We start from the raw sequence: 11,598 nt of genomic DNA on the forward strand, positions 1-11,598 counted from the left end.
CAAAGGACCCAGATTCGATTCCCCAACACCCACATAAGCCAGATGCACAAGGTGGTGCGTGTGTATGCAGAGTTCATTTGCAGTGTTTGGAGGCCGTGGTCTCCCATTCTCCCTCTCCCTCTCTCTCTCTCTCCCTCTCTCTCTCTCTCTCTCTGCCTCTTTCCCTCTGTCTCAAATAATTCAATAAATAAAATATTCTAAAATGAAAAAAATATCATCTGAGATAGACTCAGAACCATGAAAATATAATTGTGAACAAAAAAATTTACTGGAGTGAAAAAGGAGCGATTCTTAACTCTTTTCATTAAAAATATACTGCTTATTATGCCATGTCTGTGAATAAATTACATATCTGTATCTATCTCCATATATATCTATCTCCATATATATCTATCATATATCAGTATCATTAGCTACATAAATCAGCATTAGCTGACATAATTTCTTACTTACAATATGTATATATGGAATAGCTTTGCAGAGTGGTCTAGCTAGCAAGTCGAGCTATAGGAGAAACCTTAGCCTGGCCCTCAGTCCAGAAGTGGTCACTGATGGTGACTTGCCCATCTTCATTTGCAGATGGACCCCACATCTGAACCAGAGGCGTTCCTGTCGCTTTCTTCCCCTCTACCCCCACCAAATATTCTTAAATCCTTGAATCTCTGCCTTTCTTCACAGGAACTGTGGAGGAAATTCTTTTGGGTGGAATCAAGTGGGCCCAGGTAGTGCTGTTCATAGACTTGCTCCCAGCAGAACATCTACCCCAGACATTTCAAAGGGTCTTATTTTTACAACAGTCCTCTTTGTCTTTTCTGTCTTTTTTTTTTTTTTTTGTAGTTTTATAGGATTGTTTTCTTTCTTCCTACTTCAAGTCAGTGAAACAGTGGAAGTGGAGGCGGAGGGCAGAGAAATTTCCATATGCTATGTCGATGTGTTCTTGTGTATACCGCGACTCTCTATACCAACGTGGCCCAATGACGCTTTAGGCTGTGAGGGAAACTGTCCACATCTGACCAGCTATATTCAGTGTGGGGCTACCAGCTTCGTGTGTCTCTCAGGCACTGAAAATGTGACTACTGACACTGAATTTTTAATTTTGTTTAACTGTAACTGACATAAAGTTAAATAGCCACGTGTGACTAGTAACTGTCACATTGAGAACACAGTTCCAGACACTTAATGAATATAAGAAATTTCTGTTTACTTTTTTCATGCTTGAATTATGTTCAACTTATTTAAGACAATGTTTTTGAATATAAAGTTTGTATCTCAAAGGAGAACATCACTGCTTTTCTGGGCATAATTTCTCTCTCTCTCAAGTTCACTCAACTTTATTTCCTTTACAACACTTCTTTTTTTCCGACAGTCATATCTAATTGCTCACATATAAGCACAAACATATACATGCTCACCAAACCTAGAATATTAGGGCTGAAGAGATGGCTTAGCGGTTAAGGTGCTTGCCTACAAAGCCTAAGGACTCAGGTTTGAGTCCCCAGAGCCCATGGAAACCAGATACACAAGGTGGAACATGCATCTGGAGTTCATTTGCAGTGGCTAGCGGCCTTGGTGTCTCCATTTCTCTTTTTCTAATAAATAAAAATTAAATATTGTTTTAAAAAACAATACATTTTATATTTTTAAAAAATTGAAAAAATGAAGATTAATCTTGTACAGAAGCCATCTCTGCCCTTTTTAAAGAGTTATTTTTTTGTTTATTTTTATTTATTTATTTGACAGTGACAGACAGAGAGAAGAAGAGGCAGACAGAGAGGGAGAGAGAGAGAATGGGCTCGCCAGGGCTTCTAACCACTGCAAACGAACTCCAGACGCATGCGCCCCCTTGTGCATCTGGCTAACGTGGGTCCTGGAGAATCGAGCCTCGAACTGGGGTCCTTAGGCTTCACAGGCAAGCACTCAACCGCTAAGCCATCTCTCCAGCCCCATCTCTGCCTTTAAATTTTTTTTTTTTCAAGGCAGGGTCTTGATCTAGCCAAGGCTGACCAAGAACTCACTATGTAGTCTCAGGGTGACCTCGAACTCATAGCAATCCTCCTATCTCTGCCTCCTGAGTACTAGGATTAATGGCATGCATCACCATACCTGGCTTCTGCCCTTGTTTATTTCAGCCATGTGACTTTTCCTAATTTCCTTAAAGTTTTCTTCACATGGACTAATGGGAATTTAAAAAAATTTTGGCGCTACTAATAGAAAATGTATAGATCTACCTGGAATGCTAATGTGAGGTGCCTAAGAATGCTGAGACATTGTAAGAAAAAAAAAAAAAAAACACCTAAAGGGCTGGAGAGATGGCTTAGCGGTTAAGTGCTTGCCTGTGAAGCCTAAGGACCCTGGTTCGAGGCTCAGTTCCCCAGGTCCCACGTTAGCCAGATGCACAAGGGGGCGCACGCGTCTGGAGTTCATTTGCAGAGGCTGGAAGCCCTGGCGCGCCCATTCTCTCTCTCTCCCTCTGTCTTTCTCTGTCTGTCACTCTCAAATAAAAAAAAAAAAAAACACCTAAAGAACATGGAACTTTCATCTAAATAAGGTAAATATTTAATTTAATATACTTGGGCTAGAGAAATGGCTTAGTGGTAATGGCACTTGCCTGCAAAGCCAAAGGACCCTGGCTCAATTCCCCAGTACCCACATAAAGCCAGATGCACAAGGAGCTGCATGCAACTGGAGTTTGTTTGCAGTAGCTGGAGGCCCTGGCATGCCATGCCCATTCTCTATTGTTCTCTCTCTCTCTTTCTTTCATATATATATGTATATGTATATATATACACATATATACATATATATATGTATGTATGTATGCATATTATATATATATATATATGTAATTTAATAAACTTCAAGTTGAAATGAGTAAATATGGGATTTGTGCATATGTAAAGTGACCACAGAATCTACCTGTCACAGTTAAGGCTCACCAAAGGAGTTCCTGTTTTAGAATAATCCCAGAGGTTATGTAATTTCCATAGTTAAGAGCATGAACCAGACGACCCAGCCCTAACCCTGAGGGTGGCACAGCTTTGGTACAGGGTAGTTCATGACGGGAAGGGTAGGAAGAGAATAAGAAGTTGGTTTGATGGGCTGAAGAGATGGCTTAGTGGTTAGGACACTTGCTTGTGAAGCCTGAAGACCCAGGTTCAATTCTCCAGATGTACATGGCGTCACAGGCATCTGGAGTCTGCATGGCTCGAGGTCCTGGCATGCCCGTGCTTTCTCTCTGTCTCTTTAATAATAATAAATGAAAATATTTTAAAAGCATATTTAAAAAAAGAATTTGGCTTGAGCTCAGGGGAGATGCCTCGAAGCTTCCTCACGGAACCACAGACAGGAAGGGTCGGGTGTGGCCAGAAGCTGGAAAGCAGAAACAAGAAGCTGGGTGGTGAGAAAAAACCAGGCATACGACTGCTCACATGCAACTGTAAGGGCAGCCGGGCTACAGGGAAGGAGTGGGGGAACTTCCCCAGGGAAGAGCTGGGAAGAGTGGGGTCTGGAACGTGGTTCAGGGTCTGCTTTTCCCAGATGACAGTCATCAGGGTTCACATGGCCTTGGCACATCCCTCCAGCCAGCCTTTCTTCCCAGAACTTTCCTGGGATTAGCACACGGGCATACGTGTAATTTGAGAGAACACAAGCAACTTCATGCTCTTCTGTCTGGCATCTGAGACCGAGTAAACATTGAGGTTCTACCTAAGAATTTTTTTCTCTTATGTACTTATTTATTTAAGACAGAAAGAAAGATGCAGAGAGAGAGAGAATGGGCACACCAGGGTCTCTCGCCATTGCAAACAAACTACAGCCACATGCACCTCTTTGTGCATCTGGCTTACATGGGGACTATGGAATTGAACCTGGGTCCTTGGGCTTTGCAGGCAGAGGCCTTAACCACTGAGTAATCTCCCCAGCCTGTGCTGGAGAATTTTGTTCACTCAATGGTTCAGAGGCAGATTCCACTGAACGTATTTGTGAGAATGCATTTTTCCATTTGTGAGAAAATCTCCCCAAGGGAGCATTCGTGGGGAGAAAGACGCTATGGCCACATCACACAAGAAACATACGAGAGACAAAGAAGGTGTCCTGCGCTTGTCATGCCGCTGTGTACCTTGTCACCAGGCAGCTCACCCTGCTGACGCTTCAGTGTTTCCACGAGGATTCCCACAGAACACAGACTGCTGGGTCAAGTGAGAAGGATTCCAGAGGAAACTTCCAGCCCCCATGAGGGGGCAGAGACAGGAACCACAGCGCCTCTGTCTGCGGAGACTTGGGAGGGAGGAGGGAGGAGCAGTTACCACGGAGGAAGAGTCATGTATACAGGGGCCCATGTACGGGAGGAGCCAGAAGGAAGGAGTATTTCCCACTCTCTTCTTCTGTCTTCTTCTTTCTGCTCCTCCTTTTTCTTCCTTTAGCACCAGGTTTCTTCCCATGCTTGCTGATCCCCCCCCCCCTCCCAGAACTCCGAGGTCCAGGAAGCCCTGGGAGGGAGTTAGCCTAACGAGGCCAGCATTATGTGGCAGGAGCCAGAGGGATGGACATGCAGGAAGTGGAAGTCCTCGGCCCCGGTGCCTAAGAGAAGCGGCATCTCCAGCCATACCTTCTGGGTAGCAAAATCTGTCGCTTTCTCATTCAGTTAATTATTCACTAATTCAACAAAGATAAAGATAGCACTATGGGCTAGGAAGGTGGCTCAGCAGTTAAGGCACTTGCCTGCAAAGCCTAACAACCCAGGTTCAATGCCCCAGTACCCACATAAAGCCAGATGCACCAAGTGGCACGTGCATCTGGGAGTCTGTACCAATACGTTCTATATTTAAAATAAAAAAAATATTTGTTTTACTATGGTTTAGTTCCAGTACCATACACTTTTGACTTCCTGCTTCTCTTCCTGGAAGTCAATATACAAATTAATATCAAAAAAAATGCTGGAGTGCAGACATTAGGAATAAAACAGTAAATATGGGCTAGAGAGATGGCTCCGCAGTTAAGGTGCTTGTCTGCAAAGCCTAACAGCCTGGGTTTGAGTCCCCATTACCCACATAAAGCCAGATGCACAAAGTGGCACATGCACCTGGCATTTGCAGTGGCTAGAAGTCTTTGTGTACCCATTCTCTCTCTGTGTGCCCAGCAGGCAGTGCACACCTTTAATCCCGGTACTTGAGAGGCCAAAGTAGGGTGAATGCTCTGAGTTCTAGGCCACCCTGGGACTACATAGTGAATTCCAGGTCAGCCTGGGTTAGAGTGAGACCCTACCTCAGAAAACCAAAACAGAAAAAGCATTTTCAGAGTTATTTTTCAGAGAATGATTTTAATTACAGCAAAGAATAAGTATTTAAATGAGGAATCCAACTCTTCCAACATTATCCCCTAACAAATCCATGTGTCTCTCATAGGTTGGGACCAAAAAAATATATATATATATATTTTGCCAGGAGTTGAATAAAATAATGGCTTCTTTATGAAACATTCACAGACAGCCACATATGTAGTACCATAGCCACGTGAAAAGGCTGTTTTCTGTTTTCCTAACCCTTTGTACAGCTTCTGAGAAGTTCAATGAATGATCAGCAAGCTTTATTGCGAGTTAGTATTTTTTGACAGCCGCACACACTTTGCTCACAGAGGTGGGGGACTGGGAGAACACATGTCAGGACTGCGGCCATTTTAAACGAAGGGGACGCCAGCTCACAAACAGTCACGCAGCTGATCCGCTGGTAGTGTTGTCTCAGACGCCTAACAAAATATTGTACTCCTCACACAACCGTTGTATTCCGCACTGGCAATTAACCTTGTAACGTTATTTTAAACCAGCCTCATGCATATGTCATAAAGCAAATGACAAATTAAATGCTCAGATACGATTACAGAAGCTATTTTCCTTTTGGATTTAATTCTTTTCCAAGCAGAGCTTCTGTTAAGTAGCGTTTTAAAGCGCCATAATGCTGGGAAGAGCGCTGCAGACTTTCACACACCCTTCACGTCTGTCTTTCTGTGTTCTTAGTTTTGGGGTGAATCCCAGGGTCCAAGGTCATGTGGCTAAGTTTGTGATCAAATCAGCAGTCTTTCCGACCTTGCAGACACAGACACACAGACACACACACATATGTTGCTCTGGTCTTCCTCTTAGTGGATTAAACATAGGGCTTAACCGAAGAAAGGAAACATTTGGCCTCGTGGATTCAAACCAGCATACGTATTTGCTTTTGAAAAATGTCCAAGACTCTCTCCTGTTCTATTTCTTCTTTGCCTTTTCATTTACTTCCATGTCAACCAGACCTTGGCTAGGAATAGTCCCAATTTTCCAAACTCACGCAAACTCCCAAACCTCTTTTCATCTCCCATAATGCGCCCTGGTGTGGCCACAGTCTCCAAGGCTGTGTTCCTGGCTACTTGGTCCATGTGTTTTTCAATCCATTGGGCTGAGATGAGAAAAAAAAAAAAGTGTTTCCCCTTGACAGAAAAGCACATGAAGATAGATGCCAGGCAGGCAAAACGTGAGACATGTGGTCTTTCTGTCTTCCTTTCTTTTTTTGGTTTTTCAAGGTAGGGTCTCACTCTGGCCCAGGCTGATCTGTAATTCACTATGGAGTCTCAGGGTGGCTTTGAACTCACAGTGCTCCTCCTAACCTGTGCCTCCCGAGTGCTGGGATTAAAGGTGTGTGCCACCATGCCTGGATACATGTGATATTTCTGAGCAAGGAGCTGAGTGAGTGACAGGACTCAATGCCATGTTCATGGATGTGTGTAGACAAACTTCAAAAGAAAAGTAAGGGCTAGGCTGGAGAGATGGCTTAGAGGTTATGGCACTTATCTGTAAAGCCAAAGGACCCAGGTTCAATTGCCCAGGACCCACATAAGCCAGGTGCACTAAGGCAGCACACACATCTGGAGTTTGTGTGCAGTGGCTGGAGGCCCTGGTGCACCCATTTTCTCCTTCCTTTCCTCCCTCTCTCTCTCTCTCCTTGCCTCTTAAAAAAAAGAGAGAAAAAAAGTAAGGGCTGGAGAGATTGCTCAGTGGTTAAGGCCTAAGAACATAGGTTCCATTCCTCAGTACCCTCAAAGTTACACAAAGTGGCACGTGTGATATGGAGCTTCTCTGCAGGGGCTAGAAGCCCTGGTGCGCTGTTTCTCTCTCTCCTTGCAAATAAATAAATAACGAATAATTTAAAAAATAAAAGTAAGATGGCAAGTCAGGGGCACAGGTCCCCTAAGCATGCTCTCTATTACTTACTGGGACGTAGACTTGTAATTATCCGTTAATATATTTACCCCTATAATTTTGCCTTTGACCCTAATATTTCTACTCTACAACTAATGCATTTATGGTAAGGATAATTCATGCCGCCCAGATATCCATTCACTTCCTGTCTGGAGCCATCACCCTCATCCTTAAGTTCTAATTCAGCCCCAAAGTACAAATCACTAGTGATAAAATAATGTAATCTTTCTTTTTTCGAATCGCACATTGCATCTCTGATCCTGAAATGTTCTTGAAGTGGAAAAAAAAACGTTAATAATTGCAAGGAATATCCATTTGACATATTAATATGTGCCGTGGTGTAAAGAAAACTGAAATGCTAGAGAGATGGCTTCGCAGTGGTGAAGCTGCCTAGTTCCATGCTCCCTCCCACCCGCTGTTTACTTGTTCAATTATAGGTAAATATCTAATAAGTGCACCATCAATTTGTCCTTTTTCTCCTGAAGTGGGACAGTAGCTCACAATCCCCCCACCCCCAAGCCCCTCACACTTTACCTTCCCCAATTCTAGCACGTCTGATTTTCATATTCACATGCACAAACACCCACACATTTCCTCAAATGAAAGCCTTTCAAGAAAGACGCTCTCTTATCTCCTCTTTCCTCCTTTGTCTGTGGTCTTTAAATTTTGTAACTCATCTCACTGTGGCCAGGAGGAGTGTGAGAGTGACGCATCGCATCGCATCGCATCGCATCGCGGGCCGCCACTGTCACTGGGCCTCCGACGACCCCTTCAAGTAGTCAATCTACGTGCCGAAGGCTGCTTAGAGAGCACCGGTGACTCCCTCCCCGGGGGTCTTTTCTGATCACAAGGCTACAGCCAGTCCGTTTGCAGGTCAAGCCAAAAGCACGAGAGAGTTAATATGGTGAAAGCGCTCTGTTACCAACCCCAGATGGAGACTCAGAGGACAAACGTCCCGGCTCCTTCCCCCAGGGAACTGACTTGAAGCAGGTTCCCTGCTATCGTTCACAGTAACCTGACAGGACAGAGCTCCAGCTGCCAGACAGCTCTCTCCTCTCTCACTAATCATGCCTGCTCTCCTTCCCTTCTCTGCTTCCCTTCTTCCCAAACCTGCTCTGTTATTATTATTATTATTTATTTATTTTTGGTGTTTCGAGGCAGGGTCTCCCTCTAGCCAAGGCTGACCTGGAATTCACTGCGTAGTCTCACCGTGGCCTCAAACGCACAGCGATCCTCCTACCTGTGCCTCCTGCGTGCTGGGATTAAAGGCGTGTGCCACCACGCCTGGCTACTCCTGTTATTTTTTTAACGGATTTAATTTTCAAGTAAACTACTTAAAAAATTATATATAGGAGGCTGGACAGATGGTTTAGTGGTTAAGCACTTGCCTGTGAAACCTAAGGACCCTGGTTCAAGGCTCGATTCCCCAGGACCCACATCAGCCAGATGCACAATGTGGCGCATGCGTCTGGAGTTCATTTACAATGGGTGGAGGCCCTAGCATGCCCATTCTCTCTCTTGCTGCCTCTTTCTCTGGCTGTCTGTCTGTCGCTCTCAAATAAATAAAAATAAACAAAAAAATTATATATAGGGCTAGAGAGATGGCTTTCTGGTTAAGCGTTTGCCTGTGAAACCTAAGGACCCCCACTCAAGGCCAGATTCACAAGATGACACATGTATTTTTTGCAGTGGCTGAAGGCCCTAGTGCATTCTCTCTTTCATTCTTTCTCTGTCTGACACTCTCAAATAAATAAACAAATTTTAAAAATTATATATATATATATATATGCATATATATATATATATATGCATATATGTGTGTGTGCATATACACACACATATAGATAGATAGATAGATAGATAGATAGATAGATAGATAGATAGATAGATAGATATAGAGATATATCAAGACAGAGAGAGAAAAAAAACAGGTTATACCCTTTATACTCTTTTATCCCTTCATCCTGGGCCCTGTTTCCCTGGGGGCCCTCCTCAGTGGGGTTATGGTATTCAGTGTGGGGTCATGAAGGCTTCAATCAGTCCCTGAGGGGGGCAGTGACCATGTCTCAGTGTATTTCCATCCACTCTGTGGCTCTTACAATCTTTCTGCCCCTTTTTCTGCAATGTTCCCTGAACCATGGTGGCCAGTAGGCAGTCTGATTTAGTGTTGAGTTCTCTGTAGCCTCTGGATTTCTGCTTTTGTTGGTTGTGCTTGATCAACATGTCTGTCACCATCACCCTGGTGCTGGTTGTCAGGCTAGCAGTGAGAGCAGTGTTCATGATGTCACTTCCTCTGCAATTTCTCCTGGGTCCTGGCAGATGTGGTAGAGGAGGCACTTCTCATGGTGAGCAGTTGACTATCATCTTGTCTTACTGATGGATCTAGACTCTCCACCATTTTCTCTGCCATCTGTAAAGTAAAGCAGATTCTCCAAGAGTGAGAACAGCTTGAGTTACAGAGTGTATGCAAAGTTCAATTAAGGTACTTGTAATTGAATATACTCAGACCTGGCTTCTGGAGAAACATGACAAAGAACATCATGACTAATGCATAATTGAGGAGCCCACTCTTTTTAAATTTTTTATTTATTTTTTTGAGAGAGAGAGAGAGAACAAGAGAGAGAGAGAGAGAATTGGCATGCCAGGGCCTCTAGCCACTGTAAACAAACTTCAGACACATGTACCACCTTGTGCATCTGGCTTCCAAAGGCACTGGGGAATCAAAACTGGGTCCTTGGGTTTTGCAGGCAAGTGCCTTAACCACTGAGCAATCTCTCCAGTTCCCCACTCTTTTTTTTTTTAAGTTTTTTTTTTATTACTTATTTATTTGAGAGCGACAGACACAGAGAGAAAGACAGATAGAGGACGAGAGAGAGAATGGGCGTGCCAGGGCTTCCAGCCTCTGCAAACGAACTCCAGACGTGTGCGCCCCCTTGTGCATCTGGCTAACGTGGGATCTGGGGAACCAAGCCTCGAACCAGGGTCCTTAGGCTTCACAGGCAAGCGCTTAACCGCTAAGCCATCTCTCCAGCCCCAGTTCCTCACTCTTGACCTTGACTCTGCCCCCTCTTTACTGCTCTGCCACAAGCAGGTCGTTGGAGCTTCCACAGCCTGAGCTCACAAATGAGGGTGGAAGTGGTAAAATGATTCACAAATATAACTGGGAAATTACCAACAAGTGTTTGTCCCAGTCCACAGAACAGATTAAGCATTAAATGCATGCCAGTTTTGGGTTCTAGTTACCTAATACTACATAAAAATAAATCCAGACTTTTATGACTTCAAGGAACTATTTTTGTTTTCATTTTTTAAAGTACTTTATTTATTTATTTGAAAAAGAAATGGAGTGGGGGGGGGAGGAGAGAGAGAGAGAGAATGGGTGTACCAGGGCTTCCAGTCACTGCAAATGAACTCCAGGTACATGTGCCACCTTGTGCATCTGGCTTTACATGGGCACTAGGGAATCAAACTATGATTCTTTGGCTTTGTAGGCAAGTGCCTTAATAGCTGAGTCATTTCTCCAGCCCACAAAAACTGTTTTATTTTGCTCATGGTTTTGTGGGAAATGTCTTCCTGGGTGGCTCTTTCATGGAATCTCTCATATGGTGCTAATTAAAAAGAGGCTAAAGAGATTGCCTAGTGGTTAAGGCACCCGTGAAGCCTAAGGGCCCAGGTTTGATTCTCTGGTACCCACATAAGCCAAATGCACAAGGTGGCACATGAGTTTGGAGTTCATTTGCAGTGACTAGAGTCCCTGGTGATACCTTTCTCCCTCTCTCATTGACCTCTCTCTCTCTTAAATTACTTCATTATTAAAAAGAGGCTAGGCTGCAAGGCTCACCTGGGTGTCCCCTAATATGCCTTCAAACATAAGGTAAAGGTACTTTTGAGAGAGAAAGGAAGATATTAGTCAACTTCATATAAGGAATGACAGGGTACACAGTGCATGAGCGTCTTTCTCCCTCCTCCCTCTGTATATCTTAAATGTGCCCTTTAATTAATTAATTTATTTGTTTATTATTGTCAAGGTAGGGTCTCACTGTAGCCCAGGCTAGCCTGGAATTCACTATGTAGTCTCAGAGTAGCCTCAAACGCATGGCGATCCTCCTACCTCTGCCTCCCGAGTGCTGGGGTTAAAGGTGTGCGCCACCACGCCCAGCTAACTGTGGCCTTTATGTTTATGTTTCTTTGCTCCTACCTCCTTCCATATTGACATCCTATTCCTCTCTGTGAGGTACCCTGTTACTAACACTGGTTAACACTGGTGGGGGTGGCTTACGTAATGACCCACATAAGAGTGTGGTAAAATAAATGCTGTTATTGCACCAATTCTATAGATGAGTAAACTCACACTGCCTAACTAAGGCTCT

Source organism: Jaculus jaculus, chromosome 16 (genome assembly GCF_020740685.1).
Source record: "Jaculus jaculus isolate mJacJac1 chromosome 16, mJacJac1.mat.Y.cur, whole genome shotgun sequence".
Lineage (NCBI taxonomy): Eukaryota > Metazoa > Chordata > Mammalia > Rodentia > Dipodidae > Jaculus > Jaculus jaculus.